This window comes from Grammomys surdaster, unplaced genomic scaffold, assembly GCF_004785775.1.
Source record: "Grammomys surdaster isolate TR1022 unplaced genomic scaffold, NIH_TR_1.0 100, whole genome shotgun sequence".
NCBI lineage: Eukaryota > Metazoa > Chordata > Mammalia > Rodentia > Muridae > Grammomys > Grammomys surdaster.
The window spans coordinates 1,280,420-1,307,755 of record NW_021604579.1 but is presented as its reverse complement, the minus strand read 5'-3'; the positions used below and the strand labels follow the sequence as shown (position 1 = coordinate 1,307,755).

Here is a 27,336-nt window from a genome sequence, read left to right as displayed (position 1 = left end):
AGCTATCAAGGACCTTCTAAAGCCAATTGTTTTGATAACTGTTTGACTGGATAGACCCAGAAACTCTTGGTCTCCCAGCCTCTTTAGTCATTTGTCATCCTTGGTATTATTATCCTTGTCTGGTTTGATTTCCTCTTCCTCTCTCTCCGAAGCCTTATTCTCTTCTTCTGAAGCATTTTTAACATGTTCTTCCAAACTCCTGTTTTTCTGTATTGTTGACCATTTCACTGGTGGTGGTGTGTGTGCCCATTGAGTCCTGTTGAGGGTACTGATTGTTCTGTAACCCTTTAAAATATAGCTCATTTACATTCATCTCAATGGGAGAGTTGAGAATTACTAATTTTTCTGTCACCACTATTTCCAGACCATGTCTTTTCCTTCTTGTTAAAATCCTATGGTTTTCTGGAATAAGTGTTACATTGCCCTTGTTAGATTGCCTTGTTACATTGCCCTTCTTTTCCATTTAGGATATGGCACACAATGACTCCTTTACTCCCTTCATTCTGAGTGACTTGAATGTTCACATGGATTATTTTTTCCTCCAGAGTACTGGTTTCTTCTACTCAAGAGATCATATACCGAGTCCACTTCCCTGTGTTCCCTTTTATCACCTAGAGCTGGCCCACCTCTGAAATGATAAATGAAAGAGACCAGCTTTGTTTAGAATTTCTCCTTTGCCTGGCCTTTGATTATCCTCATTAGGTCATTCATTGACCTTATCACTCCTTCCCCTTCCAGGTCAATTTTTAGCATATTTTTAAAATTCACTCTCTCACCATTACCCTCTAGTACCTTGCTCCATTTTTCTGTCCCTGAAGTCATAAACCTTGCTGACTCAAACGGACCTCCTTCCTTGTCTGCATCACTGTTACTCAGTCTGAGACAAACTACCTGGATTTTCTGCCACTGGGCCTTTACTACATACTCATTTCATTTTCTGTCATGAATTGTGTAAAAAAAATACTCTTTTTCAGACTTCTGACCTTCTTTATTTTTTTTAAAGATTAATTTATTTATTTTATGTATATGAGCATGCTGTCCTTGACACACCAGAAGAGGGCATCAGATCCCATTACAGATGGTTGTGAGCCACCATGTGGTTGCTGGGAATTGAACTCATGACCTTTGGAAGGTCAGCCACTGCTCTTAACCACTGAGCCACCTCTTCAGTCTGACTTCTGACCTTTTTAATTCATCTTCTCAGTCTCAACATATGGCCAACTGCTTAAAAATATAGATAACATGAAAAGGATATTTGTCTCATTTTCCTTCTCACAAAGTTGCTTTAAATTACATATCTATGTTTTCCTATATCTTGTGTTTGCCTAAGCTAAATCTTTGAGCCCTGTCTTTTCCTAGTCTCTAACCTTTTTCTCTCTTCTGACTGCTACACACACACACACACACACACACACACACACACACACACACACACAAATCTTATCAATGAAATAAATCTTGTAAACTGCTTACCCTTTATACAAACTTAAGTTGTATACACTGGAGATGGATATATATATATATACACACACACACACTTTCTCACCTTTTTAATAAATTTTATTTTAGGTGTTTGTTGGTGCACATGTGAAAGATGAAGGTCTTGGGATTTATTTGAACTCATGTCCTGATCAGGCTGGGCAGCAAGCACCTCTACGTGAAGAGCCATCTTGCAGGTCCTCACTTTTTGTTTTCACCGTGTCTTGACTTAATAAGGTTCAGTTTCCTAATCTGAAAATAAGCATAGTAGTAGTACCTGTTGGGTGCTGTAGAACCTCAAGGTTTCTGTTAATTTTAAAAAATTCATAATCTATGTGAAGGAGCTCTGTACATCCTATGTTACATTCATGTATATATTAGCTTATTGTTGCTGCTTGTATCAGTTTCCCAAGTACTCATGAGATAATAGTCTTGCTATTTCAAAAATAAAAGAAACAGATTTAAAGGTTTTAGAATTTATCCTAGTCACCATAGTAAAGTGGCAGAGGCCCAGGAACTACTGTAGTCAAGGTCATCAGTTTGCTTCTTCGTACAAAAGTGGGCAAATGTCTGAAAGGCAGCAGGTCTGTGCATTAGCAGTATTTTACTTTCATGATTACCCCTTGTTCCCTAAAACATTTCCTCTTGGAACTCAGTGCCCTTCAGTGTTTAGCTACCTTGCTGGCTACATCACTGCATGTAGTGTTTGAATGAGAACTTTTCTTCCCTTGCCTGCCCTCCATTACATTCTCTTATCAGGCAACTTGGTTTAATCGAACCTGTATACTTAAAACTCAAACCCTTTTGCAGTCCTTATATTTCTTTTGAGTGTTAGCCTATGTTTAGCTACCCATATGCAGCTTTACAAGCAGCTGTCAGCCATATCTCCCTCGATCACTAAGCAACCTTGTTTTTGGCATTTGTTACAACAGCACTAGCAATTAGCCCTCAGAGCAGTTAATGTCCAGTTTGGCTATGGAGATGCTACAGGTCACAGTAGAAAGGTATAAGATGTGGGGAAGGGCAGAATATTGACAGATGTTGTGTACACATCTTTTTAAATTTGAAGTATGTACTAATCCTAATAATGGGATGCCAGACATTGTCAACAGGATTTTCTGATGAGAAACTGAAGTGCAGATGGAGAAAATGATGTGCCCAATTGTGAACAGCTAGGAAGTGTCAGAATGACTCCTCAAAACCAGGTCTCACTACACTCGGCTTTGTTCAGAGTGTCTCACTGCCTCTTTTGACCTCTTTCTAAAAACTTGGTGTGTATTATTGAACCTCATAGTGTTCCTCCTGATGGTCATCATGAATTAAAAGTGCTGCTGTATGTTTTACCCTCATTATTGATTGTAAATATTATTCACTTTTTAAAATGAAAGCATATACATGTATTTTCATTTTATCTGCAGTGGTTTTTGCTGCTTGGCTTATAGCCACATTCCCAGGTGCGTTCTTAGAATGTTTTATTAGAGTCGCTTTACACCATCCTTATTGTACTAGCTAGTTTTATGTTGACACAACCTAGAGAGAATCATTTGGTAAGAGGGAACCTCAGTTGAGAAAATGCTCCCACCAGATTGACCTGCGAGCAAGCTGATGGTGCATTTTCTTGATTGATGGGCAGTGCCACCCTTGGGTAAGTGGTCCTGGGTGGTAGAAGAGAGCAGGCTAAACAAACCATAGTGAGCAAGCCAACAGGCAGCATCCCTCCATGGCCTCTCCATCAATTCCTGCCTTCAGGTTCCTGCCCTGACTTCTTTTGATAATGGCCCATGATAAGGAAGTATAGGATGAACTAAACCCTGTCATCTCCAATTTGCTTTTGATCAGTGTTTTATCACAGCAGTAGAAATCCTAAGACACATCAACATTCTTCTAACATGGTGGAAATGAGACTGTTTTAACCATTGTATCCAGTGAAGTATGAGAGAAACAGAAAATTCAATATATTTATTCACAAACAAATAATTTAGAAGTTTAAATTTTCAATTCTGATTTTGTAGTATTTCACTGTGCCAGAAAGTTTCCAAGTCATGTTACATTTGTTTCTTCAAAAATAAATCAGATTCCACATCAGCCAGTGTTATGTGGAAAAATCCCGTCCTCCCAAATAAAATAAAATAAAATAAAATAAAATAAAATAGGAGTATAAACATTTATATAAAGGGTCATAATTCCAAAGTAAGAGAATATTTATTTGATCGTAGACACGTTGTTGTTGCTTGCATTTTTACAGGCTTTCATTTGTTCACCAATTCAACAAATATTTATTTTGCCTAATACTTATTTGTATCTAATAAATATTTGTGTCCAGACACTGCTATGCTCCATGCTCTGTGTCTTAGTTATGGTTACTATTGCTGTGATGGAATACCATGACATAAAGCAACTTGGGGGGCAGGGAGTTTATTTTGCTCACAGTTCCACATAACAGGAAATCATCAAAAGCATCAAGGGCAGGGACTCACACAGGTCAGAACTTACGGGCAGGAGGCATAGAGGTGTGCTGTTTACTGACTTGCTCCTCGTGGCTTGCTTAGCCTGCTTTCTGTAGAACTCAGGACTACCACCAGCCTTGGGGTAGCACCATACCCACAAAATAAGCTGGGTCCTCCATTGATCACTAATTAAGAAAATGCAGTACAGCTGGATCTTAAGAAGGCATTTTCTCAATTGAGGATTCTTCCTGTCTGCTAACTCTAGCCTGTGTCAAATTGACATAAAACTAGTCACTATACTATGATAAAGATGGATACCATAATTTTAAAAAAATTAAAAGATAAGTCATAGAGTTGAAAAAAATACTTGTGGGCCGGGCGGTGGTGGCGCACACCTTTAATCCCAGCACTTGGGAGGCAGAGGCAGGTGGATTTCTGAGTTCAAGGCCAGCCTGGTCTACAGAGTGAGTTCCAGGACAGCCAGGGCTACACAGAGAAACCCTGTCTCGAAAAAACAAAAAAGAAAAAAAAAAGAAAAAATACTTGTGGTACACTTAATAGCCAATATTAATACACTAATAAAAATCCCTTTTAGTGGATTAAAACAAGACAAATCAGTAGACAGATAAGACAGACTAAATGTTTATTAACCATTTGGATAAATTAAATTCTTACAAGATGTCATTTTATACCTGTCAAGTTGGCAAAAATAAAGCCTTGCAATTTCAAAAGTTAGTGGAGATGAAGAGCTAAAAGAGCTCTTGGGTGCTGTTGGTGAGACTAATAATTACACAACCACAGCAGAAACAGTTTGCCTATACCTGTTGAAAGAAAAATGTTACCCCCATAAAGTTTCACCAGCATGCCTACCTAAACATGAGTTGAGCAGGGACAACAATCAGCATGCTAAAGTGGCCAGAGGGGTAAGATGGTAGGTGAAGGAGTGGGGAAATCCAAAAGACCTCCACCTACTCAAAGAGCTACAGACAAAGAATGCTGAGAATGGGAGAACTAGTCTTTCCCAAGGAGGAAAACATCAATTGATTATCTAATAACTGAATGGTTAGTCCTGAAAATACACATCTGTGTAACATACAAACCAAGTCGGTTGTATTTATGTATACATATATATATGTAACAAGAATTAATGAAGAACGAATATGAATTTGAAAGGGAGTAAGGAGAGGTAAGTAGGAGGGAGAAAAGGGAAAGGGGGAATAATGTAATATTATAACCTCAAAAATAAATAATTAAAAACGGAAAAAAGAAACATACAAAAATATTCATACATGATTATAGCAAAAAAATAAAACTAAGATTGGGTATGGTGGCACGTGCCTTTAATCCTAGCACATAGGAGGCAGAGGTAAGTGGATTTCTGTGAGTTTGAGGACAAAACAAAAACTAGTTTAAATGTCTTTTAACAAAAGAATAAAAATATTGACACTTTATCTAATATAATTACATATGATAAGGAAAATGACTTTGTAAATCTCACAAAATTTTGAGTATAAATTTCAGAAAATAGGTATATATTGCTTAAGTTGTATTTCAACTGTGTAGTGAATGTATGTATCTAGTCATTATTCATAAAAATATTGTCTCGGGGCTGGAGAGATGGCTCAGTGGTTAAGAGCACTGACTGCTCTTCTAGAGGTCCTGAGTTCAATTCCCAGCAACCACATGGTGGTTCCCAACCATCTGTAATGGGATCTGATGCCCTCTTCTGGTGTGTCTGAAGACAGCTACAGTGTATTCATATGCATAATTTAAATAAAATCTTAAAAAAAATTAAAAAAAAATATTGTCTCACCAGTTGTGTTTGTTTGTTTGTTTGTTTTTCAAGACAGGGTTTCTCTATGCAGCCCTGGCTGTCCTGGAACTCACTCTGTAGACCAGGCTGGCCTCGAACTCAGAAATCCGCCTGTCTCTGCCTCCCAAGTGCTGGGATTAAAGGTGTGCGCCACCGCCGCCTGGCTACTAGTTGTGTTTTAAATGTCAATATATAGTCCTTTTTATGAGTGTAGTATGGGAAGAAGATAGCAAAAGTATAAAAAGATATAATTAAGTTGAATCATAAAATTTCTGATTTTAAAGTCTGAAATTGCCTAATACAGGCTGTATTAAATTACCCGAACTCTTTGAATCTAGTATAATAAATGCTTTGGTTGAAATACATTCAAATTACTATCAGAACACAAAGGTGAGAGCAGCAGTCTGCCAAGGTAGAAGAGGAAGAGACCTTTGGAAGCCTCTGTAGTGAGAACAGCATATGAACTCTGAGAAAGAGTTAATGAAAAGACAGCTTCCCATAGGAAGAGATAAAGACATCTTTGAATAGAATAGTGTTGGCAAAAGACATGCCTTGGAAGAAGATATTCAGAGGAAGAACAGGTACAACATCACTTATCTGTAGAGCACCTAACAGCTACATAGAACTTAAACAGTCAGCTCAAGGTCACGAGGTTGGCTAAGATTTGAACTCTGGCAGCCTGGGACCAGAGTCTATGTATATGATCAATAAACTTATAAACAAAATTGGTAGGAAATAGTGTTTTGAATGTCAAGGGGACAACAATAAGTTTAAAAATTATAGTCATCAATATGAAAAACTCAAGGTACTCAAAACAAATTATTTAAAAAACATTCACTTAAAAAAAGTCATATGCTTCAAGAACAGGACACCAGGATAATCAGAGGTATAGTTCTCGGAATACTAATTATTCAACTTACTGCCACTTCTCTGGACTAGTGATTATAATCCTATTGATTTGAGAAGATAGTAGACTCAGATATTATTCAAAAGAGATCTCTATTTTTTCAAGTGCTTGGTGTATCAACATGAAGAAAGGAATTTTTATCCTTTGAAGACTGGAATCATAGTTTCTCTTAGCTAATCAAGATTGATATTCACAATTTTGTTTACTCTGTTTTCTGATTTTTAACAAAAATAGTACTTATCCTTTTGTTTTTAGTGGATACTCTAAAAAACATTTCAGCCTTGAATACTTTACAACTGAGAGGATAGAAAAGAACTTTAAAGCAGAGTTTAACAATCTGGAAATTGGGGTCAAGAGAAATGGTTCAGTGATTAAGAGTGGGTATTGTTCTTACAGAGGGCCTTAATTCAGTTGGCAGCACCTACACTGGGTAGATACCAGCCTTCTGTAACTCCAGCTCCAAAGGGTGCCTATGCCTTTGACTTCTGAGGGCACCTGCACTTGTGTGCACACACACCCTGCCTCCACAGATACACCTAATTAAAAAAACAACAACTCAGCAATCTGGACATAGTTGTATGACTTGGTAGTTAGAAAGTCCCTCTTCAATCCTAGTCTTCCATTTGCTGGTTTTGTGATTTAGGCAAGGACATTGCGATGGTGATATCTAAGAGCTCTTCTAACTCAAGTTCTGAGACTGTTAGTTGTTCAGTGACAAAATGAGGCCCAGTGAAAGGAATAGCTTGGCAAAGGCATGAAAGCTGGAATCTGGCTCTACTGACTCTTGTCTCAAATATTATCAGGTATTTGACTAGCTGCTGTATATCAGACATGAACTACTTATATGGGGCAGGGGAGGGGAAAGCATGGGGAATTGCTTAAGAGCTTATCCAGTGTATCAAAGTGGCAACCAGATCTTCTTTATGTGTGTTTGTACATATCTTGTCTTATTCTAGAATGTAGTTATAGGACACCTTTTCCCCATAAGGTACTAAACTCATCAGGAGGGTAACCTTTCTTGAGTAGCTTGGGTATCTTCTGGATATACCAAAACATGAAAACATTTTCCCTAACTGCATATGAGTATTATTAGTTCTATTTGATATGTTAAAAAAAATAGACCCCGGGACTCAGATATTTGGCCACAATTAAGAAATGTATGCTAAACCACAGTTTCAAACATGGGCCAGCCTGACTTAACTCCATTGCCTTTTCCATTTACCATGTACACTGTCCCTAGCAGAGTTCTACAATTTTAGGACTTTATAAGTTGATTTATGACAGTTAGTTAACACATATATGTTCATCGAGTGTATATTATTTCATCAAACAGTATAGGCAAACTAGAATCCTGATGCTATAGTTTGGGTCTTAAATGTCCCTGCAAAAAGGCCCATTTGTTAAAGACTTGGTCTCCAGGTTGGTGCTTTTAGACGCTATTGGAACCTTTAGAATATGAGCCTAATAAGAGGTCTCTGGGCTGTTGGGGGCATGCTCTCAAAAGCAATAGTGGGATCTCAGTATCTTCTTTTATTTTTTTCCTGCTTTCCACCATGAGATAGACAGCTTTGTACTGCTGCAATGCTGATCAGCCTTGCCGCAGGCCCAGAATGACAGGGCCAATTGAATATGGGTTGAATTTTCTAAAATTGAGCTAAAATAAATGTTTTCTCTTCATTAGTAGTTAGTATTTGTTAGAGTGACAGAAAATTGATTAACATCTAAGTAGAAGAATGAAATGCTTCAGTAAATCAATCAAGATTCTTTCTGCATGTGGTGGTACCCATGCAGGTGATATGCTTGCATTTGGAGGCCAGAGGAAAACCTCAGGAGTACTAGCCACCTTATTTCTGAGACAGGTTTTCATGGGTCTGGAGCTCCCGTGTTAGGCTAGGCTGGCTGACCAGCTGGCTGGCACCCTGTGGATCTTCATCCTGTCTTAGCCTTCCATTGCTGAGGCTACAAGTTCACATTACCATATCTGGCTTTAAAAAAAAAAAAAAACTGGGTTCTGGAGATTACAACTTGCTTCATGGCAAGCACTAAACCAATTGAGTCATTTCCTCAGCTTGAGGTTGATTTTGAAGTTGAGAAAACGTACGTTCCTTTTTGAAAGAGTCAGTGTTCATGTTTTAATTTCTGTTCTCTCTCAGCCTTTGGTCTGCATCTGCTTTCCCAACTCAAACAGTCACTTACAAACTCTCCAGTGATACAAAGGAGGATGAGATGGTTTCTTCCCTTGGTGACTTTATTACCAATTCACTGGCTGGGGTCCTTTTGCTCTATTTAGGTTAGAAGCAGTGGTTAGGCAAAGCAAAACTCAAGTGTTAGTTTTCGGCGTGGTGCCAGTTGGCATTTGCCTCCAGAGGCCATAGCAGTAGACAGATGGAGAAGCAGCAGACGGAAAGTACCTTCTAGTGTTGCCGCTTTCCTGCAGGCTTCAGGAAGCCAGGCCCTCAGCTCTACAGTATTCCAGCTCCCTCACTGGCCTGGGAGATTGAGATTCCCTAGCTCTTGGCAGATGTCAATTTTACAGCTCCTGGCCTGGGGTGTCTGAGACCCCTGGCTTGTTCCTAAGGTCTTGTCAGCTCTCAGGAACTCTACAAGTGACTAAGGTACCTGCAGCTACTCTTCTCTGGTTTCAGTTGTCAGCCTCAACTCTGTTCTCTTTCTGCTTCTGCCATTCTCCTTGTTTCTGCCCTAGACGGCCTCTTGAATTGTTCAGTTCCCTCTTGTTACTGTGACCCCTTTTCCCAATTGCTACTGTTTAGGAGGTGACTACTGATGCTTTTCACCACTGTTGTTGCCATTGCAGCCTGTGACCAGCAGTCTTGTGGTCTTGTCCATACAGACAGATCTGCCTTTGCAGCTCAGAGTCCTTGCTACTCCTCTGTCTGTCTTTCTGCTGTCTTGTTGTCACTGCTGCTCTCCTTCCTCTGCTGCTTCCCTCTTTCTGATATGGCTCAGTCCCTACCACTGGAGGTACACAAGAAGAGGCCACCCAAGAAGCTTTTACTTGTGCCTAGTTTTGCAATGGCAGAGGAGTTGTCTCTCAGCCAATTTACCAAGTAACCAAACTCCTTGCTTATATTGCCAAAAATGGGTGTTTGCACCAATCATAGCAAACCTGGAATTCAGATGAAGGTTTGTTTTACACCAATTTCATCAATGTATTTTTAGCACCTGCCACAGTAGTCACACCAGGAAAAATGCTCCTTCTGCCTTTGTTGGAAATGGTTACAGGATCATCTGGAGTTTACCGAGGCTTGTAATAGCAAAAAGACAGGTACAAACTGTTTCAAACAGTCCTGGCTAAGGCTGTACCTTCAGGAGCCAGAGCAATCAGCTTTAGTCCTAATGCAATTTTTTCAAAGTATCCATGGAGTGTTGGAAACAGTTAGTGTTCCTTTAAGAGTAGTCCGGCTGGCTGTTTGAGCCCCTTTTCAGCAGCCAAGGAAGCAAGAGAGAATTCAATTATAGGGCCACATTGCCCCATCCCTTAATGTCTTTGTGCAGTAAAGTGAACATCCATCAGGCATTGCTTACAAGAAGATCTTTTTTTTAATTAATTTTTATGTGTGTGGGTGTTTTATCTGCATGTATGTATGTTTGTGTACAACTTGTGAGTTTGGTGCCTGCAGATGCCAGACAAAGCCATTGGATCCCTTGGAAATAGAGTTGTAGTCCATTTGAGCTGCTGTATGGGTTCTGGGAACTGACCTCTGGTCGTCTGGAAAAGCAATTAGTGTCTTAACCACTGAACTATCTAGCCCCTGCAATAAAATCAGAAAGAACTTACTCACATGAATTGTGACTTTAGTAGATATTTTTGTGTGTATACCTGTTTATAGGTATTGGAAGATGTGTGCATGTATATAAGTCAGATATTAATTTGTGTATGTTCTTTAATTGGCCCTCCACCTTCTTTTTTGAGACAGTCTGTCACTGAACATGAAACTCACAGATTTGACTAGACTTGCTAGACAGCAACCTTTAAGGATTCTTCCCTGTCTTTTCCCAGCACTGGGATTACAGGTACATATCACCACACGTAGCTGCTACGTGGATGCTGGGGCTCAAGCTCAGGAACTCATGCTTGTATAGTAGTCGTTTTATAGACTAAGCCATCTTCTTAGTTCCCAGATTTAATCAGTTTTAACAGTACTTTAACAATGTTTGGTATTTTAACAGTACTGTAATCACACTTGCCTGGTGCTCCAGAGAGAGAGATGGAGCTCCCTCACAGGTTTCAAGTGTTTTTATCCAGGTGAGAGGAGCTTCACTTCAGTGTCCTTCCTTACCAAGCCTATAACCCTAGTCTCCTCATGACAAGAGCATCAAACAAATCCTAGCTGAAGACCAGTCTAAAAAATATCTGTTTGGTACTCTTTAAAAATGTGTACATGATTAAAAAAAAAGTCTGAGAAGCTATTAAGTCAAGTCAAGCTTAAGAAGATAGAACAACCAAATATATTGTAATCATGTGGGTGTCATCTTGGAACTAAGAGTGTGTTAGGTAAAATTAAGGAAATGTGACTCAAGTATTGGCTTTGTAATTAATAGAATATTGGCATTGGTTTATTAACTGTAACTGATATCCATATTATTATGATACAAGATATTATAACCAGGAAACTGAGTGAAAAGTACAAGGTATCTATGTAGTTTCCCAAAAGTCTAAAACTGTTCAAATAAAGGATTAGATACTATTTATTTGAAATTTAATTAAAACATATTTCTTAATAATGATATGCCAAATGGTTGACTCATTTTATGGGTCTGACAAACTGCAATCTATAGATAGACTTATGTGCCAGAGTATATGCTAACTGGATGTCATATAAATTTTCTCATATCTATGTCATACATGTAGCTGTCAAAAATGTGCCAAGTGCAGGTCAACAGAAAGCATTCAGACAAATGTAAACAATTCTTACCATATAATATTGTCTCTTCATTGAAAACACAGTGCCATTATTTGGCAGAATATGTCCTCATATTGGCTTCTGAACACAAATTATTTCATATATAGTTTTTTATTTGGTTTGTGTGGTGCTTAAAAATGTTTTAATAGTTATTATCTTTGTATATCAACATGATTTGGGTAGTTATGATTTTGTCTGTAAAGAAAAGTATGGGATAAACTTAAAAGACTTATCATTACTTTAAAAAATAAAACCTTTTCAGGGGCTAGGGAGATGTTCAGTAGGTACAATGCTTGCTGTGGAAGCATGAGGTTCTGAGTTTAGATTCACCACACCCATAGGAAAAGCTGGGTATGGTGGTGCACACTTGTAATCCAGGTCCTGGGAAGCAGAGACTGAGGACTCCAGGGCCTTGCCCAGGTCTAGACCAACTGATGAGCTCCAGGTTCATTGAGAGACTCTTTGTGAAAAAATAAAGTGGACCACCAAAGAGTAAGGTGTTTGACATCTACCTTTGGCTTGTGCACTTATAGGTGCACACATTCCAGTTCACATGTGCACACACATGCATATAGCCACACATCTCAGTAGAGTTTGTAGTTCTACTAAAAGTATTTTTCATTATCAGTTACGATTCTATAATGAAAATCACTCATAGAAATCTTTTTTAAATTTTTTTAAAGATTTATTTATTTATTACATGTATGTGAGTACACTGTCACTGTCTTCAGACACATCAGAAGAGGGCATCAGATCCCTGTTACAGATGGTTGGTTGTGAGTCACCATGTGGTTGCTGGAAATTGAACTCAGGACCTCTGGAAGAGTAGATGGTGCTCTTAACCACTGAGCCATCTCTCCAGTCCCACTCATAGAAATCTTATTTTTCAGGGTATATTCTGTAAATATTATTTAATGACCTCAGATGTCCTCTTGCTGTAGAAAACTTAGAAACTGTTGCTAAACAAATATCTGTAGAACTAGAAATTATCTTTTTTCTTGTTGAAGAACCCATTCATCAATTCCTTCAGCTCTGAATTCTCAGATTTCCACCACACCTGCAGCTGACTTAAAGCAGTTTTAACTAATGACAAAGCAGTTATGCAGAGCAGGGGCAAATCCAACTGTTGAGCCAATGGGTAGGGTTGTTTCTTGGTTGACCTTGATACTTAGTTGTTACACTGACATCTTGAGAACTACTAGTTGAATTGTTGAAATGTTTTATCTTTGCTTTTCTACCTTTATTTTATTTCACTTGTTTAATTTAAACCAAGACAGAGATTGTATAATTTAGTGGTAGAACACTTGTTTAGTGTTTGTGAGGTCCTGAGTTTGATTTCTAGAATGAATGAATGAATGAATGAATGAAATAATAAAAACAACAGTTTCTACTATGTTCAGTGAAAGTTTTGGATAAATTTATTTTGAAATGTAAATGTAAAATAATTGTCTTCATTTTATTTATTAGCATGCATTTATTTTACACATTGGTGTTCAGTGTGGTATTTCAATACTGCAAACCAAATTTAGCCTGCTTTTTGTCTAGATAGTCCCCTTCCTCTCCTCTATAATCAAGACTACCATTTTTCCTTTTTCTCTTACTTTTTAATCTCCCACATATGAGAGAGAACATATGGTACTTGTCTTTCTGTGTTTGTCTTACCTTACTAAATATTATCTGGTTTTATCTATCTTTGCTGCAGATGACAGGATTCCGAGTTTATTTTACTGTATAGGTTATAGCCCATCTTTTAGGGAAATAAGGGCAGGAACTCAAGAGTGGAACTTGAAGGTAAGACTCAAACACAGAGAGACTGTGGAGGAATTCTGATTACTGGCTAGCTTGCTTTCTTACACAATCCAAGACCACTAGCCCAAGGGTAGCATCACCCATCCTGGGCTGGGCCCTCGACATTAACCATCAATCAAGAAACACCCCCCAGACTTGCCTGCAGACCAAATCTGAGAGAGCCAATTCCTTAGTGAAACTTCTCTCTTCCCAGGAGTCTCTATGTAAAATTGGCAAAAACTCGTCAGCACAGACACCATACTGTCTTGACTCACTCATCTGATGGGCACCTAGCTTGATTCTCTGTATATACTCTTGTGAATAGTACTTCAACATAGACATGGAAGTGTCTCTGTGGTATGGTATGCTAATCACATTTCTTTGAAATGTATATTTAGAGTTGGGGCAGATGTCTCATATAGTAGATCATCTTTTTTAAAAAGTATGCATTGATTGTACAAACTAGTACATTGGTTATGACATTTCATGTATGCATGTCATGTCCTTAGATCCTTTCCATCCCCATTATACCCTTTCTCTTTCTGCAGGTCCCTCCCCTCCCTCTGCGCAAATAGTCCCACTCATACTTTCATGTTTTACCTTTTAAAACTCTAGATTCTGTGTATGAGAGAAAATATGGGATATTTGTCTTATCTGTATCTAACTTATTTCACTTAGCATGATAAGAGTTTCAGGCCAACCAGGGTAGTTGAGACATAGTGAGGTTCTGTTTCCAAAAGAAAAAAAAAAGTTAGATCCTCCTTTCTCAACTATAAATGAATTAAAAACCTTAATGTAAGCCCTGAAACTTTGAAACTGTTAGAGGAAAGAAATACAGAAAACATTTCAAGATATTGGCTACTATGTCTGTCAACATAGGAATGGATAAAGAAAATGTGATGTTTTATACATAATGAAAATTTTCATCTGTAAAAAGAATAAAGATGTTGTCTTTTGACTGAACTCATTTACAACCCATAATGGTTATACTTATTTATGTTCCCACCAACAGTGTACAGAGTTCCTTTTTCTCCACATTGTTTGCTTGTGTGTATATACCCACATGCATGCACATGCCATAAGTTTGTGTAGTCAGAAGATAACTTCAAATATTGTTTCTCAGGAGCTGTCCGTCCTCCTTTACTTTTTTTTTTTGTTTTGTTTTTGTGACAGCATCTTTCCTAAATAAAATTCCAAACTCTTACTCTAAATTATTTGAATTTGGCATGAACCCCTGGATATGGCTCATCCTGAGAGAGAATTGACTCTGTGAAGCCTAGAAGGCAGGTTACCTGCTTCCAAGATATAATGACAGGGCAGTCACAGGAGAAAGTATCATCAAAAAAGGGAGAAATGTTTTTATTTATTCTTTGGGAATTTCACATCATGTAGCCAAATCCCATACTCATTTCCCTGCCCTCCCATATCCTCCCTCCATCCTTGTAACCCCTCCCCCATCAAAAGAAAATAAAAATTAAAGAAGAAACTCACCAAACCCTCTAGGCATGACCCCAGGACCTTGGGAATAAAAGTAATAACTGGTCTAGAGTAAGTTCAGAATTCTGTAGGAGACATATTCAATTCTAAGATAAGAGAATAGTATTTTGTGGTTAAATCGTGTCTTCTGAGCTGCTAAAATACCCCTATCCTTTGACCCCAAGATCTCATTGGCCTATGAATCTGTATCTGTGACTCTGCTTTTGGAAACTATATACCTTTATAGTGGTCTAGTTGTGCCTCTTTGGTCCAGTTTGAAGACATCTCTGCTGGTCTGAAATTTTCAAAATCTTGTCAGACTTTCCATGTAATGTACTGGTATCCAAGCCATCTGATAAGAGACTCTTGTATATTTTTCCTATGTAGTGTATACCTGGCTTTTGCTAAGATGCTTGACTGACTCACACAAATGATTGTTTAGCTTCAGTTTTTACTTTGTTTTTAGAGTGCAATCTCTAGATGAACAGAGAATTTTCCAAGTGATCAATTAATGGTTCCTTTTTCTTACTGATTCCTTGATTTGTCTTCTACATTTTACTTTAAGCATCAAGAAGACTCCAGGCCATTTCACACTTTAATTAGTAGTATGAGATAAGCATCCCAGGTAATCACTTTTACTTTTTAGAAAAATCTAGCTGCCAAATACAGTTTAAAGTTTTCTGCCACTTTATTATAACAGAGATTTCTCAAAGATGTCTAATAACTTGTATTTTATTTCCTTCCAAGAGCCCACCAGAAATATCTTTAGTGCTCACATTTTATAACCATGTGTCCCATCAAGTCAAGATATTTTCTTATTGATGACCTTAAACCTCTTTCAGCTCCTTCTCTTAACTCAATTCCAGGATTAGGTACAAAGACCATTATTAGTTTCCTAGGGCTGTTAGAGCAAATATGCAGGCCTGTCTACAGCTTGATATCAAACATCAGCTTTGTAGCATGATACACTCTAGAGCTGTTATTGAGTCTAGCAGCCCTAAGAAGGCAAATAGGAGTGTTGTCTGGGATACCGTGCTCATCAGTGCAAGGCGGTGAGCACCACGTAGCTAGCTGTGTGGTGAGAGGGCTTTCAGCCTTCCAAGTCCTATGATGATGGGCAGGTACCACTGTGCCTGGCTTCTTTGACTATCTTCATGAGGACCTATAGTTTTTGTACTTTAAAAAACAAATCTTTTTAGTACTAACATCAATGTTGAAGATCTCAGACTACTATATAAAAATGGTTTTGCATTAAGAAGACTTACCTATGGCATGACTGGTGAGAGGAAGGAAGCTCTAGTAATGTGAGATGCTGGTTGCCAGGACTGTCATTTCAATTTATTTTACTTGCATTGAACACATTAATAAATTGCCACAGTGGTAATATGAAAGTAATGAACCTTCTAGAGGCCAGCTGGGGCACAGAGTGCTAACAGGGACCTTCAGGGCAGCTGCCATTGTTGTGCACAGTTTAGTTAAAATGTGTAAGGTTTCTGTTTTATTCCCTTTGAAACATATACTTTGCAAAATCCAAATACTGTTTTAGTGTTATGTGCTTTCTAACTTAATAAGAGTGTACTTTAATTTTACTTAGTTTTAAATTTTATTTTAAAAATTTAACTTGTGTGTGTGTATGTATGTGTGTGAGAGAATAATAATGTGATTTAAATGTTTTAAGTATGAACCAGCTATAAATATCGTGTAGAAGAGGAATTGTTTACCAAGGGAAAAGAGTCAGGAAGGCTGAAAGAGAGGGCTTTCGCCGATTTTCAGTTAAATTGTAAAGAATGAGTTGTAAGTTATCGAGATGTATTCAGTGTGTGGCAGATGAGTCAAAGCATGCTCTCAGGCAAGTGCCTGTTCTCTCCTTCAACTCTGCCTGAAGACCAGACCCTGGCACTATTGATGTCCTTCAGTAAGCCTTATGGTAGCAGCTTCCGTAAAACATTCAAACTATTTTTAGTGTACTCACCGTCCTTATCATAGCTCACTGCATATCTCCACATAATGAAAGACAAGAGAAAAGCACTCATTTAACCCATGTAAGTTTTACCCTGACTGACACCTGAGCCTTTGTAAGGACAGGATATTCATTTGTTTGTGTATCTTTATGCCAGGTTTGGTGAAGAAGTCAGGGAGAAATAGAATTAAGCAAAGGGGATGGGTATAGTGGTCCTAACTTAGGGGCTTCAGCAATTAGGGCCAGACAGGTTGTTCAGATTTTTCCTGGCGTCTTTGCCTTTGACTACTTACCTCCTGGTGTAGGAGGTAACTTTTACTCTGAGGGGCTTAGGACTTGTGTTGAGGCAAAGTGAGAAAACCTTCCTCAGTTCTTATGACCAGCTTTGAGGAAAAGAATGGGAATGTGAGAGTGGCTCCTGCTGCTTTCTCTTAGTCTTTCACCGTACAGTATTTATGGAGCCAGGTGATGGCGATACATGCCTTTAATCCCAGTACTCAGAAGGCAGAAGCAGGAGGAGCTCTGAGTTCAAGGCCAGGTTGGTTCACAGACCAAGTTCAAGGACAGCCAGGCCTACATAAAGAAACCCTAGGAATCTAACTAAATCTTAGGCTAGAGCAAAGAAGTAGGCTTCAGGCATGAAAATGACTTTGGACTAGGACAGGGAAGTAGGCTCAGATATTTTGATCATCCTGCTAAGCCCTTTGAAACAGTGATCACAGGAGTGATCACGGGACATTGTTTATTGTCTTGCTTGTTCTTTGACTATTTGTGTTTATTGTTTTGCTTATTCCTTGATTATTTGTATCTATTGTATTGCTAGTTCCTTAACCTAGAATTGACCTCAATACTTTCGTGTAATTAAAATGGTATAAAAACAAAAAGGGGGGGGATAGGATGGGAGTTTCTGGGTGGGGAAATAAGGAAAGGGGATAACATCTGAAATGTAAATAAATAAAATATCCAATAAAAAAAAAACAAAAGCCGGGCGGTGGTGGCGCACGCCTTTAATCCCAGCACTTGGGAGGCAGAGGCAGGCGGATTTCTGAGTTCAAGGCCAGCCTGGTCTACAGAGTGAGTTCCTGGACAGCCAGAACTACACAGAGAAACCTTGTCTCGAAAAACCAATAAATAAATAAATAAATAAATAAATAAATAAATAAATAAATAAATAAAATTGTTTTTGAATCTTGGTACTGAAATGATTGTACTTTCTGTAGAATCTGTAGAATACTTTTAGCTGGTCTGTTGGGGCTGTCTCACTTAGAATGGGTATTTTAAATTCTAGTCTTTGCCTTTCCCCCTTTAAAGAACTTTTACAATGAATAAAAACAGCACTGCACAATTTGGACCTAGTAGCCTCAAGTCCAACTCAGCAGCGTAACTTTCATGCACAGAATAGGGTGTTAACATGGAGCTTAGAATCTAGTTCTCCCCATCCTCTCTCAGGAAAACTAGACCTTGTAGTGTATCCAAGCTATAAACAGGGTTTGTAGGATATGTTTACTATGTTCAGAGAGATGCTCAGCTTTGAATGATTTTCTCCAAAAAGCTCTGCTTATGTTTTATATTACAAAAATTCTTTCAAGTTTCTGGCTCTTTGGTGACACTCTTCTCTTTTTCCAGTGCTGTAAGTAGCTGTATAGTGTATTTTAAAAATCTTTTGCTATTTGAATGCATGGCTTTTTTTTTTTTTTTTTTTGGTTTTTCAAGACAAGGTTTCTCTGTGTAGCCCTGGCTGTCCCTGGAACTCACTCTGTAGACCAGGCTGGCCTCGAACTCAGAAATCCGCCTGCCTCTGCCTCCCAAGTGCTGGGGATTAAAGAAAGGCGTGTGCCACCACCACCCGGCGAATGCATGGCTTTTAAATGGATTTTAATTAGCTAGAATTTGCATTGGTGTCAATAAGTTGTGCAAACTATATTCAGAAGTCTTTGTAAAGCTGAATTCTAATCATTATGTTATTCAATCCCTTCCATCTTGAAGGTATCTTTAAACAATGACCCTATCAAGTTACAGTGACTTACAGGTAAATATTAAAGTGTTCAGCTTAGTTTTGTTTAATTTTAGGAGGTTTTCTGTTTAATTAATTAGCTAAACTGCTTTGTGCTACCAACAAGTCACATGTGGGCACCTGCCTGAGAGCTATCTGGATTTTCGAATGAAAGACACACACACACACACACACACACACACACACACACACACACACACATTCCTGATTTAGAGGGCCAGATTAATTCAAAACATTAGAACCAATCTTCAACAGTTTTCATTGATTATTTTTCTCTCAGAAATCTACTCATGGGTCTAATTAAAAATCCTTCCAAGAAAAAATTTAAAAATTCAATTGTGACTACTGTGTTCTTTCTTACCTGATTTTTAAAAAATGTGTACTATTTTTTCCCAGTTATTAAAGTACTTTCATTTAATACATAAATGCTGTTTCCTCTGTGCTAGGCGTATTACAGATGTTGAGATCTAGCGCTGAATATCAAAGACAAGGCCGTGCTGGGAAAGGTACATATAAATAGATGTAGAAAATATTTAATGGTGCTGATTACTATGTAGATAACTAAAGAATAATATAGAGAAGATTTGAATTGCAACTTTTGAGTGAGAGGTTAGGAAAGGTTTCTCTGTGGGGCTTACATTTAAAGTGAGGGAGGCCTGGAAAATAAAAAGTTAGCCAAGTGAATAGAAGGATGAAACATTCTAGTACTGCAAAGATCCTTGGCCTCTTGATAGAGGCTGGAGCATGGAGTGAATGGTGGGAGCTAGGGGATGGGTTAAAGAGAGCAGGTAGCTCAGGGCCAGATCCCATTGCACTGTGTAGGCCATGGGAAGGAGCTTTTAGCCTTGAAAAGATTTTAAATGAGAGTGGTATGATCTAACTTACATTAATATATAATCAATCCAGACAGGATTCTATGAAATGGTCAATACTGAGAGCCTCTCATATGCAAAAGATTGCATTTTCTAGTAAGTAAAATCAAGTATTCTGTCTTTACTGTATTGCTCTGTCAGCTGCAAAGATTGTTTTGCTGCTTCCTTTCGGATCTGGATGCCTTTAATTACTTTTTCATCCCTAATTGATTGCCCTGGATAGACTTGAGCAGAATCAGCCCTTACTGTGGGTTCCTCACAGGAGCACTCTATCTGCTGCATCCTTTAAAAAAAGGACCATGTTTCTCTTTAAAAAGCGATGAAAATAACAGAAGGTGGCATCAAAAAGCCACATTTCTCTACTCATTCCATAGTATTGGAGCCAGTATTTCTACTATCACAGGCTGATTTCACTTTATCCACTTTTATAAGTTCTGTAAGCTCTCTGAATTCAATATCGTTCAATACAAAAGTCCAGTCATTATCGCAGAACCTGGATGTATTTAGAGAGCCCCTGAAATTGACTCTGTTCCTGACTCTGAGCCAGTGCTGAATTTATAGCTTTCTCAAACTGCAGTAGAACTTGAAGGACAAGATGGGGGGAGGGGTCTGTTGACTCTATGAGCTCATCAAGGTTCTCTTGAAGACTGTTCCCCAAAGTTGTATTTCTGTATAACTGATAAGCCATGGCTTAAAGGAAGCAATGACTTTTTCTTCAGGCTTGTATTGATGTCCTGAGGGAAGGTGCTTCCATCACGGAGGTAGCAGAGCCAGGTAGGGAGCCGGCTTCGAGCTGTGGAAACCACTGCCCTCGTAAATGATATTCTTTTTTTTTGTTTGTTTTAAACAACTTCCTTTTTTAAAAAAAAATGATTTATTTATTTTATGTATATAAGTACACCATTGCTCTCTTCAGACACACCAGAAGAGGGCATTGGACCCCATTGCAGATGATTGTGAGCCACCATGTGGTTGCTGGAAATTGAACTCAGGACCTCTGGAAGAACAATCAGTGCTCTTAACCACTGAGCCATCTCTCCAGCCCCGTTAATGATATTCTTTGTCTAGTGTCTTATTATGAAAGTGTTAAAGCTTGTTAAATGCTTTTTTAACATCAATTGAGATTTGTTTTTCAAAAATTTTGCCCTTTTTAAAATCTTTCTCTGTTTATGGCATACATTGCATTGTTTGGTTTTCATATGGTGAACCATCTTTGCATTCTGGAAATAATTTTTTCTAATATTTGTATGTAATAATCCTCAGACCATGTGGCTACATTTTGTTTGCTAGTGTTTTGTTAATGAGATTCTGTTAATAAGTATATGGTCTGTTACCTGTTTTTGAATTAAAATATTGGAACACAACCATGGCCATTAATTTTTTTTCTTTTTTTTTTCTTTTTACTATGAATGATACTTTACTCAGTCATTTTCCTTACAACTGAAACTCTGGGAATTCAAAATTAACATCCGTACCTGTGAGCTTCTTGTACACTCCAGAAAAGTTTCGACCTTGTGCTCCATGTTGTTCTGCTGTGCTTTGTCTAAATGAACTTTCATAAACCGGTTGCCATCCAGTTTCACTCGGATCCTTTTACCCACAATTTCACTTAGGAAGACCAAATCCCCAAGGATGGGGTCCTGCCCTGCTGTCAGGGTGCAGCTTCTGGAGTGCTTTTACTTATTTTTCATGCGGCTTTTCTGGATTGGTTTGGGCAGAATCCTCCTCTGAGCAATGAAGACTGCATGCTTCACCCTAAACTTTTTCTCCAATTCATGAACTAGCAGGACTTGGATATTCTGGAAAGATTTCAGCTGAGGAACTGGTACAAAAATTATGAAGCTTTTCGACCACCAACAATTTCAATTTCCTTGGCCGCGGTGATAATTGAGTTCCTGCAGCTGCACCTTGAGATCTGAGCTCATCTCCAGCTCGAGCAGCACCTGAGAGATGCCAGACTCAAACTTGTCTGGCTTCTCACCATTGGGTTTCACAATCCTGGAGCTCGGGCTGAAGATGGCTTCGTCTTTTCAGAGTGCCGGCTTAGAAAGAGGCACAGCTCTTGCAAAAACAGCTCATATCCGTGTCGTAGAAGAGCCTTATAATTTTTGTGCTGCTTGTAGCTGCTTTCATACTACAATAAAAGAACTGAAGTGTTTCAGCAGATACTACATGGCTCATCAAACTAAAAGTATTAACATTTTAAAAAGATTTTTAAAGTTTTATTTTATTTATATGCATATTTTTCTGGCATATAAGTGTACCACGTGTGGGCAAATGCCCTTGAAGACCAAAAGAGGACTTCAGATCCCCTGGAATTGGCATGCCAGAAGGTTGGGAACCAAACCCAGGGTCTCTGCAAAAGCAGCCAGTGTTCTTAACTACTGAGCCATTTCTCTAGATCCCGCTAACATTTTACAGAAAAGCTGTGTCACTGTCTCAACTGGTTCTACTCTGCCCAAGACTCTTCTGTTTTTCATGTTGATTTGACATAGATGCATTGTTAAACTGAACAGTCCTGGCCATTGAAAATTTTAGGATGGTTGGCCTTTTTTAAGAAATAAATTATTATGCTAGTTCCTGTTGTTATTGTGAGCAAACGTATGATTTTATTCATAAAAAAATCTATTTTTGAATAGAGTTAATATTTAGAGTCCGTAAAACTAAGGGAAGAATCCTAGAAACTGAAATCCTAACCAAAGTGTTGCTCTTGGGAAGGTCTGTCTGGATACCCAGTCTGATGACTTCTGTGTTTAGAAACCTAAGTTTACCACGTCTCCCTTAATCTACATTACTTCACTTTTCTATTTTCTCTCTGTACATGTTTTTGCTTCCAGATGCTTCACAGTTTTCTAAGGAAGAATAATTTTCTATTTGGTATAGCTGGTGGTGCTATGCAAAGTCAGATCCTTGAGAAGGGCAGAGTCAACCCACAACAAATCACAAATCTGTACACATATATGTGCATAACTTCAAGTTGTACAGTATTGCATATAGTTAAAACTAGGACTTAGATTTAGAGTATCAAATTTGGAAAGGACTTCAAAAGGTGTAAGTCTAGTCCCTTTTGAAGTGGAAACTTAAGGATTCTTTGGAAAGTCAGTTGTGTCAGATGGTGTTTTTCTGGGGCAAACATGTGAAGGAACATTTCACTGAAGTGGACACAGGTAAAAGGCTCAGGCAGACTCGTGAAGGACACAGGTGAAAGGATGTTCTGCTAAAGCAAGCACGTGAAAGGACACTTGATGAAGGATTCTTTGCTAACGAGGACACGCATGTATTGGTCCGCAAACAGTTGAGCTCTGTTTGTCAGGACGGCATAGAGAGAAACCAAAAATTTCTGGTAGTATGCTGCGGCTTCTTCAGGCTGATTGGCAGAGTGATGTCAGCTGAGACATACTCACTTGCTGAGGCAAGACCCATGGAGGACACTTGATGTTTGGAGGGAGTATAAATAGGACTCAATGAACTCTGGAGGTCTGGCTGAGCTTGGCTTGGTTGCATAAGTAAATGGTTCTTGGTCTCCTGTCTTCAATGATCTTAATTTGCTGAGAGAGGCACAGTTGAAAACTGTTCCTGTTGGCTGTGGTACTCCTGCTGACTCCTGTGGATTTGGCTGAGGCCTGGCTATTCCTGTTAGGTGGTGCCACCACTGCTGTTATCCCAACACTACAGAACTGGACTGCTGGTGTATCCATGAAGTGGATCGAGCTGCTGCTGACCTGTGAACTGAACTGCTGATTTCCTGACAACACAGATGAGATCTGCTCAAAAGAACCATTTCTAAACAGGTCTACTTGCCCCGTATCCTTTTTTTCCCACTACCTCTGATTGAGTAGTGGGCTAGAAGGGAGGTTAAAGCGTTTAAGATCCATTATTAAAAGTAGACTTTGAAAAAATTAAAGTTACACCCTCTTATTGCTAATGATTTAAAACTTGACCAAAAGATTATCTTATTTCTGCTTCTGAATCCTCTGTAAGGCCAAGTTCATTTTTTCCTTTGCAGTGAGCGTATCTCATTTTTGGATACCTTTGACTGCCAACATTTCTAAGTAATGTGCTCACATCTTCCTATCTGTAACTTCCACTCTCTAGTTGGCAGTTTTCCCCCTAAGTAATTATTGAACAAGAAAAGGAAACCTCATCACTCCTCTTCATAAGAGGCCTCCAGATATTTACAAACAGGTTGTGTATTTCTCCCAAGCCTTTTCTTTCCTAACCATCCATAGTTTCACACCTCAGGCTGGATAGATGTCTCAGGGTTAAAAACCACAGGCTGCTTTTCCAGAGGACCCAGATTCTATTTCCAGCATCAACATAATGGCTCATAACCAGCTAGAACTCCAGTTTCAGAGGATCCAATGCCATGTTCTGGCTTCTGTAGATACTATCCATGCATATATGTAGCACATGGATGGGTATGCATGTGGCCAAACATCTATAAACATATAAATTTTAAAAAAATTTTTTCTCTCGTTGCTTTGAAATGAGATTATGTAACTGTAGCAATTCAGGGCTACAGATCTAGATTTGAACAAAAGGGCCTATTTCTAATGTGTTCTGACTGACATAGAGTTGAGCACATGAGACTATTATCTCCTTTATTCTAAATACTAACAAAGTTGAGCTTAGCGATACTCTAAATTGGAGATACTTCAGAAAATTGACTGTTTGAAGCTAGCTTGGACTGCATAGTAAGACTTCATCTCAGCAGACTGAAAGCTAACTGGGGGAGGAGATGGTGTTGGTGGAACATTGCTTCATGATATCAGGTCCATGTTTGTATTCCTGGAAATACAACATGGTAATATTGGACCCACTAAACTTCTGATCAAGAAGCACAAGCCAGAAGCATTCTAAAGAACATCAGCTTCTCTTTTGCTGTGGCCCACACAGAAGCCATTAGAAAAATTAAGTATTATATATATTGAAGTCTATTTAGGCACATTCATAGAACAAAGGGCATTATTGCCTTTCAGCATTTCCATGAGCCCTCCATTGCTAGCTGACTTTGGTTGTTGAAGAAAATGTTGAAATTCTCTAGAATTCTTTTCTTTGTATGTACACACAGAGAAGTAAGATTTGTTACAAAGCAAGTGGCAGAAATCTATTCTTATTTGCTCACATCGGCTATGTAGAGGAAGCAAGATTGCCTGGTTTGTTGCCCTTCCTTCCCCTAGAGCACATCCCAGAGGAATATTAATCTCACTCTTGTCTCCAAATGAAGTATATGAATTAAGAGGCTCTTAAGGCAGACAGTTGGCCGAGAGGCACTGAGAATACCAGCTAATGAAAATGGCTCATCAGTTGTGTGTCCCCCACCAGTTCCCTGCCTATTTCCAACAGGTGTTTCCAGCACTTACATTCTGAGCACTGTATATACTGGCATGGAATCATGTTTCATCCCAAGCCAAAGGGGTCTTCAGAAGTATGGTTGATGCATCTTTGTTTTCTAGGTTTATTTTCTAGTGGTCAAGAGCACTTACTGCTTTTGCAGGGGACCTGAATTTGGCCCCCAGTCCTTCTATCAGTTCCAGAGGATCCAACACCTTCTTCTGACCTCCACAGGCACCCACACACATATTCATAACACAAACACAGATGTACTAAATCAATAAAAATAAAAACCAGGGCTGGAGAGATGGCTCAGTGGTTAAGAGCACACACTATTTATTCTTGAAGAGGGCCCAAGTTTACTTCCCAGAACCCATGTTGGGTGGCTTAGACCTGCCTGTAATTCCAGCTCCAGAGAATATGATGGGTTCTAGTCACTGCAGGCATTTGCACTCATATGAATGTACTCCCTCCCACATAATTGAAAATAAACATTAAATAAATAAATGGGTTTAAGTACCACTTCTTATGATAAGGAGATTTTTAAAATAAAAAATTAAAATTAATTTTTTTTAAAAAAGAAGAATATTGTTTTAGTTAAAATGATTTTTTTCTAATGAAAGAAAGTTAATTGACCTCTTTTGGTATCATTTTCTTAGTAGTAAAAGAAGATAATAATATTGTGCCACATGGTGAATACTCAACAAGACAGTATCTATTAGTGAAATGCTTAGTATCCTATCTGGCATATGGTGGACACTTTAGTGATAGTGATATAATGCTAAGAATTAATAGTAATATATGTTACAGTTTACAGCTGATTTTTTATAGTATTATATGCTGAATTTGTCAAAGCTTTCCTGGCTTCTGGGGTGGTCAGAGTGATGTTTTATCCCATTTATAAAGAATGTTTCCATATCCCTGTTGATATTCCAGCCACACATATTTTTCTATTAAAAATTTACAGAAATACATGCAAGTGTAGTGGAACATGAAAATAATCCTAGGACTTGAGAGAAAGTGGATTGTGAATTCAGGGCAAGCCTGGGCTACATATCAAGTTTGAGGTTATAGAGTGAAACTTTTATTATAGAGAACATGATTAAATATGTTCATTGTTACTATATTCATAATACTGTGAATTTGGAAACAATTTTTATGGCCATCAACAGGAGAAGGGATAAAGAGAATGTGTTACATTTATATTGTGAAACATTACTCCTCCTTTAAAACTAGTAAGATCACGAAACTTGTAGGTAAATGGATAAAATTTGAAAAAAAATCATCCCTAGTGAGGTGACTCAGACCCCAAAAGGACAAATATGATCAGTCTCTAGCTCAGCCATCACCAGAGTACCTTACTCTGCAGCATATCAGAACAAATACATAGACCCACAGCCAGATAGTAGGCAGAGATGGAGAGGCCTTTCATTCGGCCCTTTGTGGGATGTCCCCCTCAAATCCTGAATCTCAAGGCACAGGAAACACTGGAAGAGAAGGATGAAACAACACAAGAGCCAGAGGAGATGGTGCACACCAAGGAAACAAGGCCTTCTAAATCACTATTATGGATGCATGTATGAACTCACAGAGACTGAGGCAGCATGCCAAGGAAGAGATTGCCAACAGAAAACGAACTCAGTTACATCTTTGGAGGTTCATTGTCTCCCAATGTCATGTCAAGGCTTTTCTTTTTTAAAATTCTGTCCTTTAAAAATTTATAGGGGCATACAGAACCTCTATAAAGTCTCAGAGACTTGAGATGTGAGAGGCTCCCAGGACTTAGTGGGGGTGACCTTAGCTGAAATGACCAATGGTGGGGAGGTAGAACCTGAAGAAACCACCCCCAGTAGATAGACAGGGCCCCTGGTGGAGAAATGGGGTCACCAACCCACCTTCAAACTTTTGACCTAGAATTGTTCCTATCTAAAAGAAATACAGGGGAAAAAAATGGTACAGAGATTGAAGGAAAGGCCATCCAGTGATAGGCCCAACTTGGGATCCATCCCATGGGGAGACACCAAAACCTGACACTATATTACTGATGCTATGCTATGCTATGCTATGCTATGCTATGCTATGCTATGCTATGCTAGCAGACAGGAGCCTAGCATGGATGTTGTCTGAGAGGCTCTACCAGCAGCTGATTGAGACAGATGCAGATACTTACAGCCAACCATTGGAATGAAGTCAGGGACGGGAAGGATTGATGGAGCTGAAGGGGATGGCAACCCCATAGGAAGAACAACAATGTCAACTAACCTGGAGCCCTAGGATCTCACAGGGACTAAGTCACCAATCAAAGAGCACACATGGGCTGG

The 27,336-nt window shown here is 38.7% G+C and overlaps 1 protein-coding gene and 2 pseudogenes across 2 annotated transcripts in view; 1 reads left to right on the top strand and 2 right to left on the bottom strand.

Moving 5' to 3' along the window:
* The first annotated feature begins 1,587 nt into the window (after positions 1 to 1,587).
* Positions 1,588 to 27,336, top strand: part of Scmh1 (Scm polycomb group protein homolog 1) — a 112,247-nt gene continuing 86,498 nt past the window's right edge. Inside the window, exon 1 of one of the 2 annotated variants that reach the window (XM_028784709.1) lies at positions 1,588 to 1,676. The gene's annotated coding sequence lies outside the window, so the exon portion shown is untranslated. The remainder of the gene's footprint in view (positions 1,677 to 27,336) is intronic. The other variant, XM_028784711.1, reaches the window with a different exon arrangement.
* On the bottom strand, positions 20,045 to 20,369 carry LOC114636678 (annotated as a pseudogene).
* Positions 21,116 to 23,727, bottom strand: LOC114637207 (annotated as a pseudogene).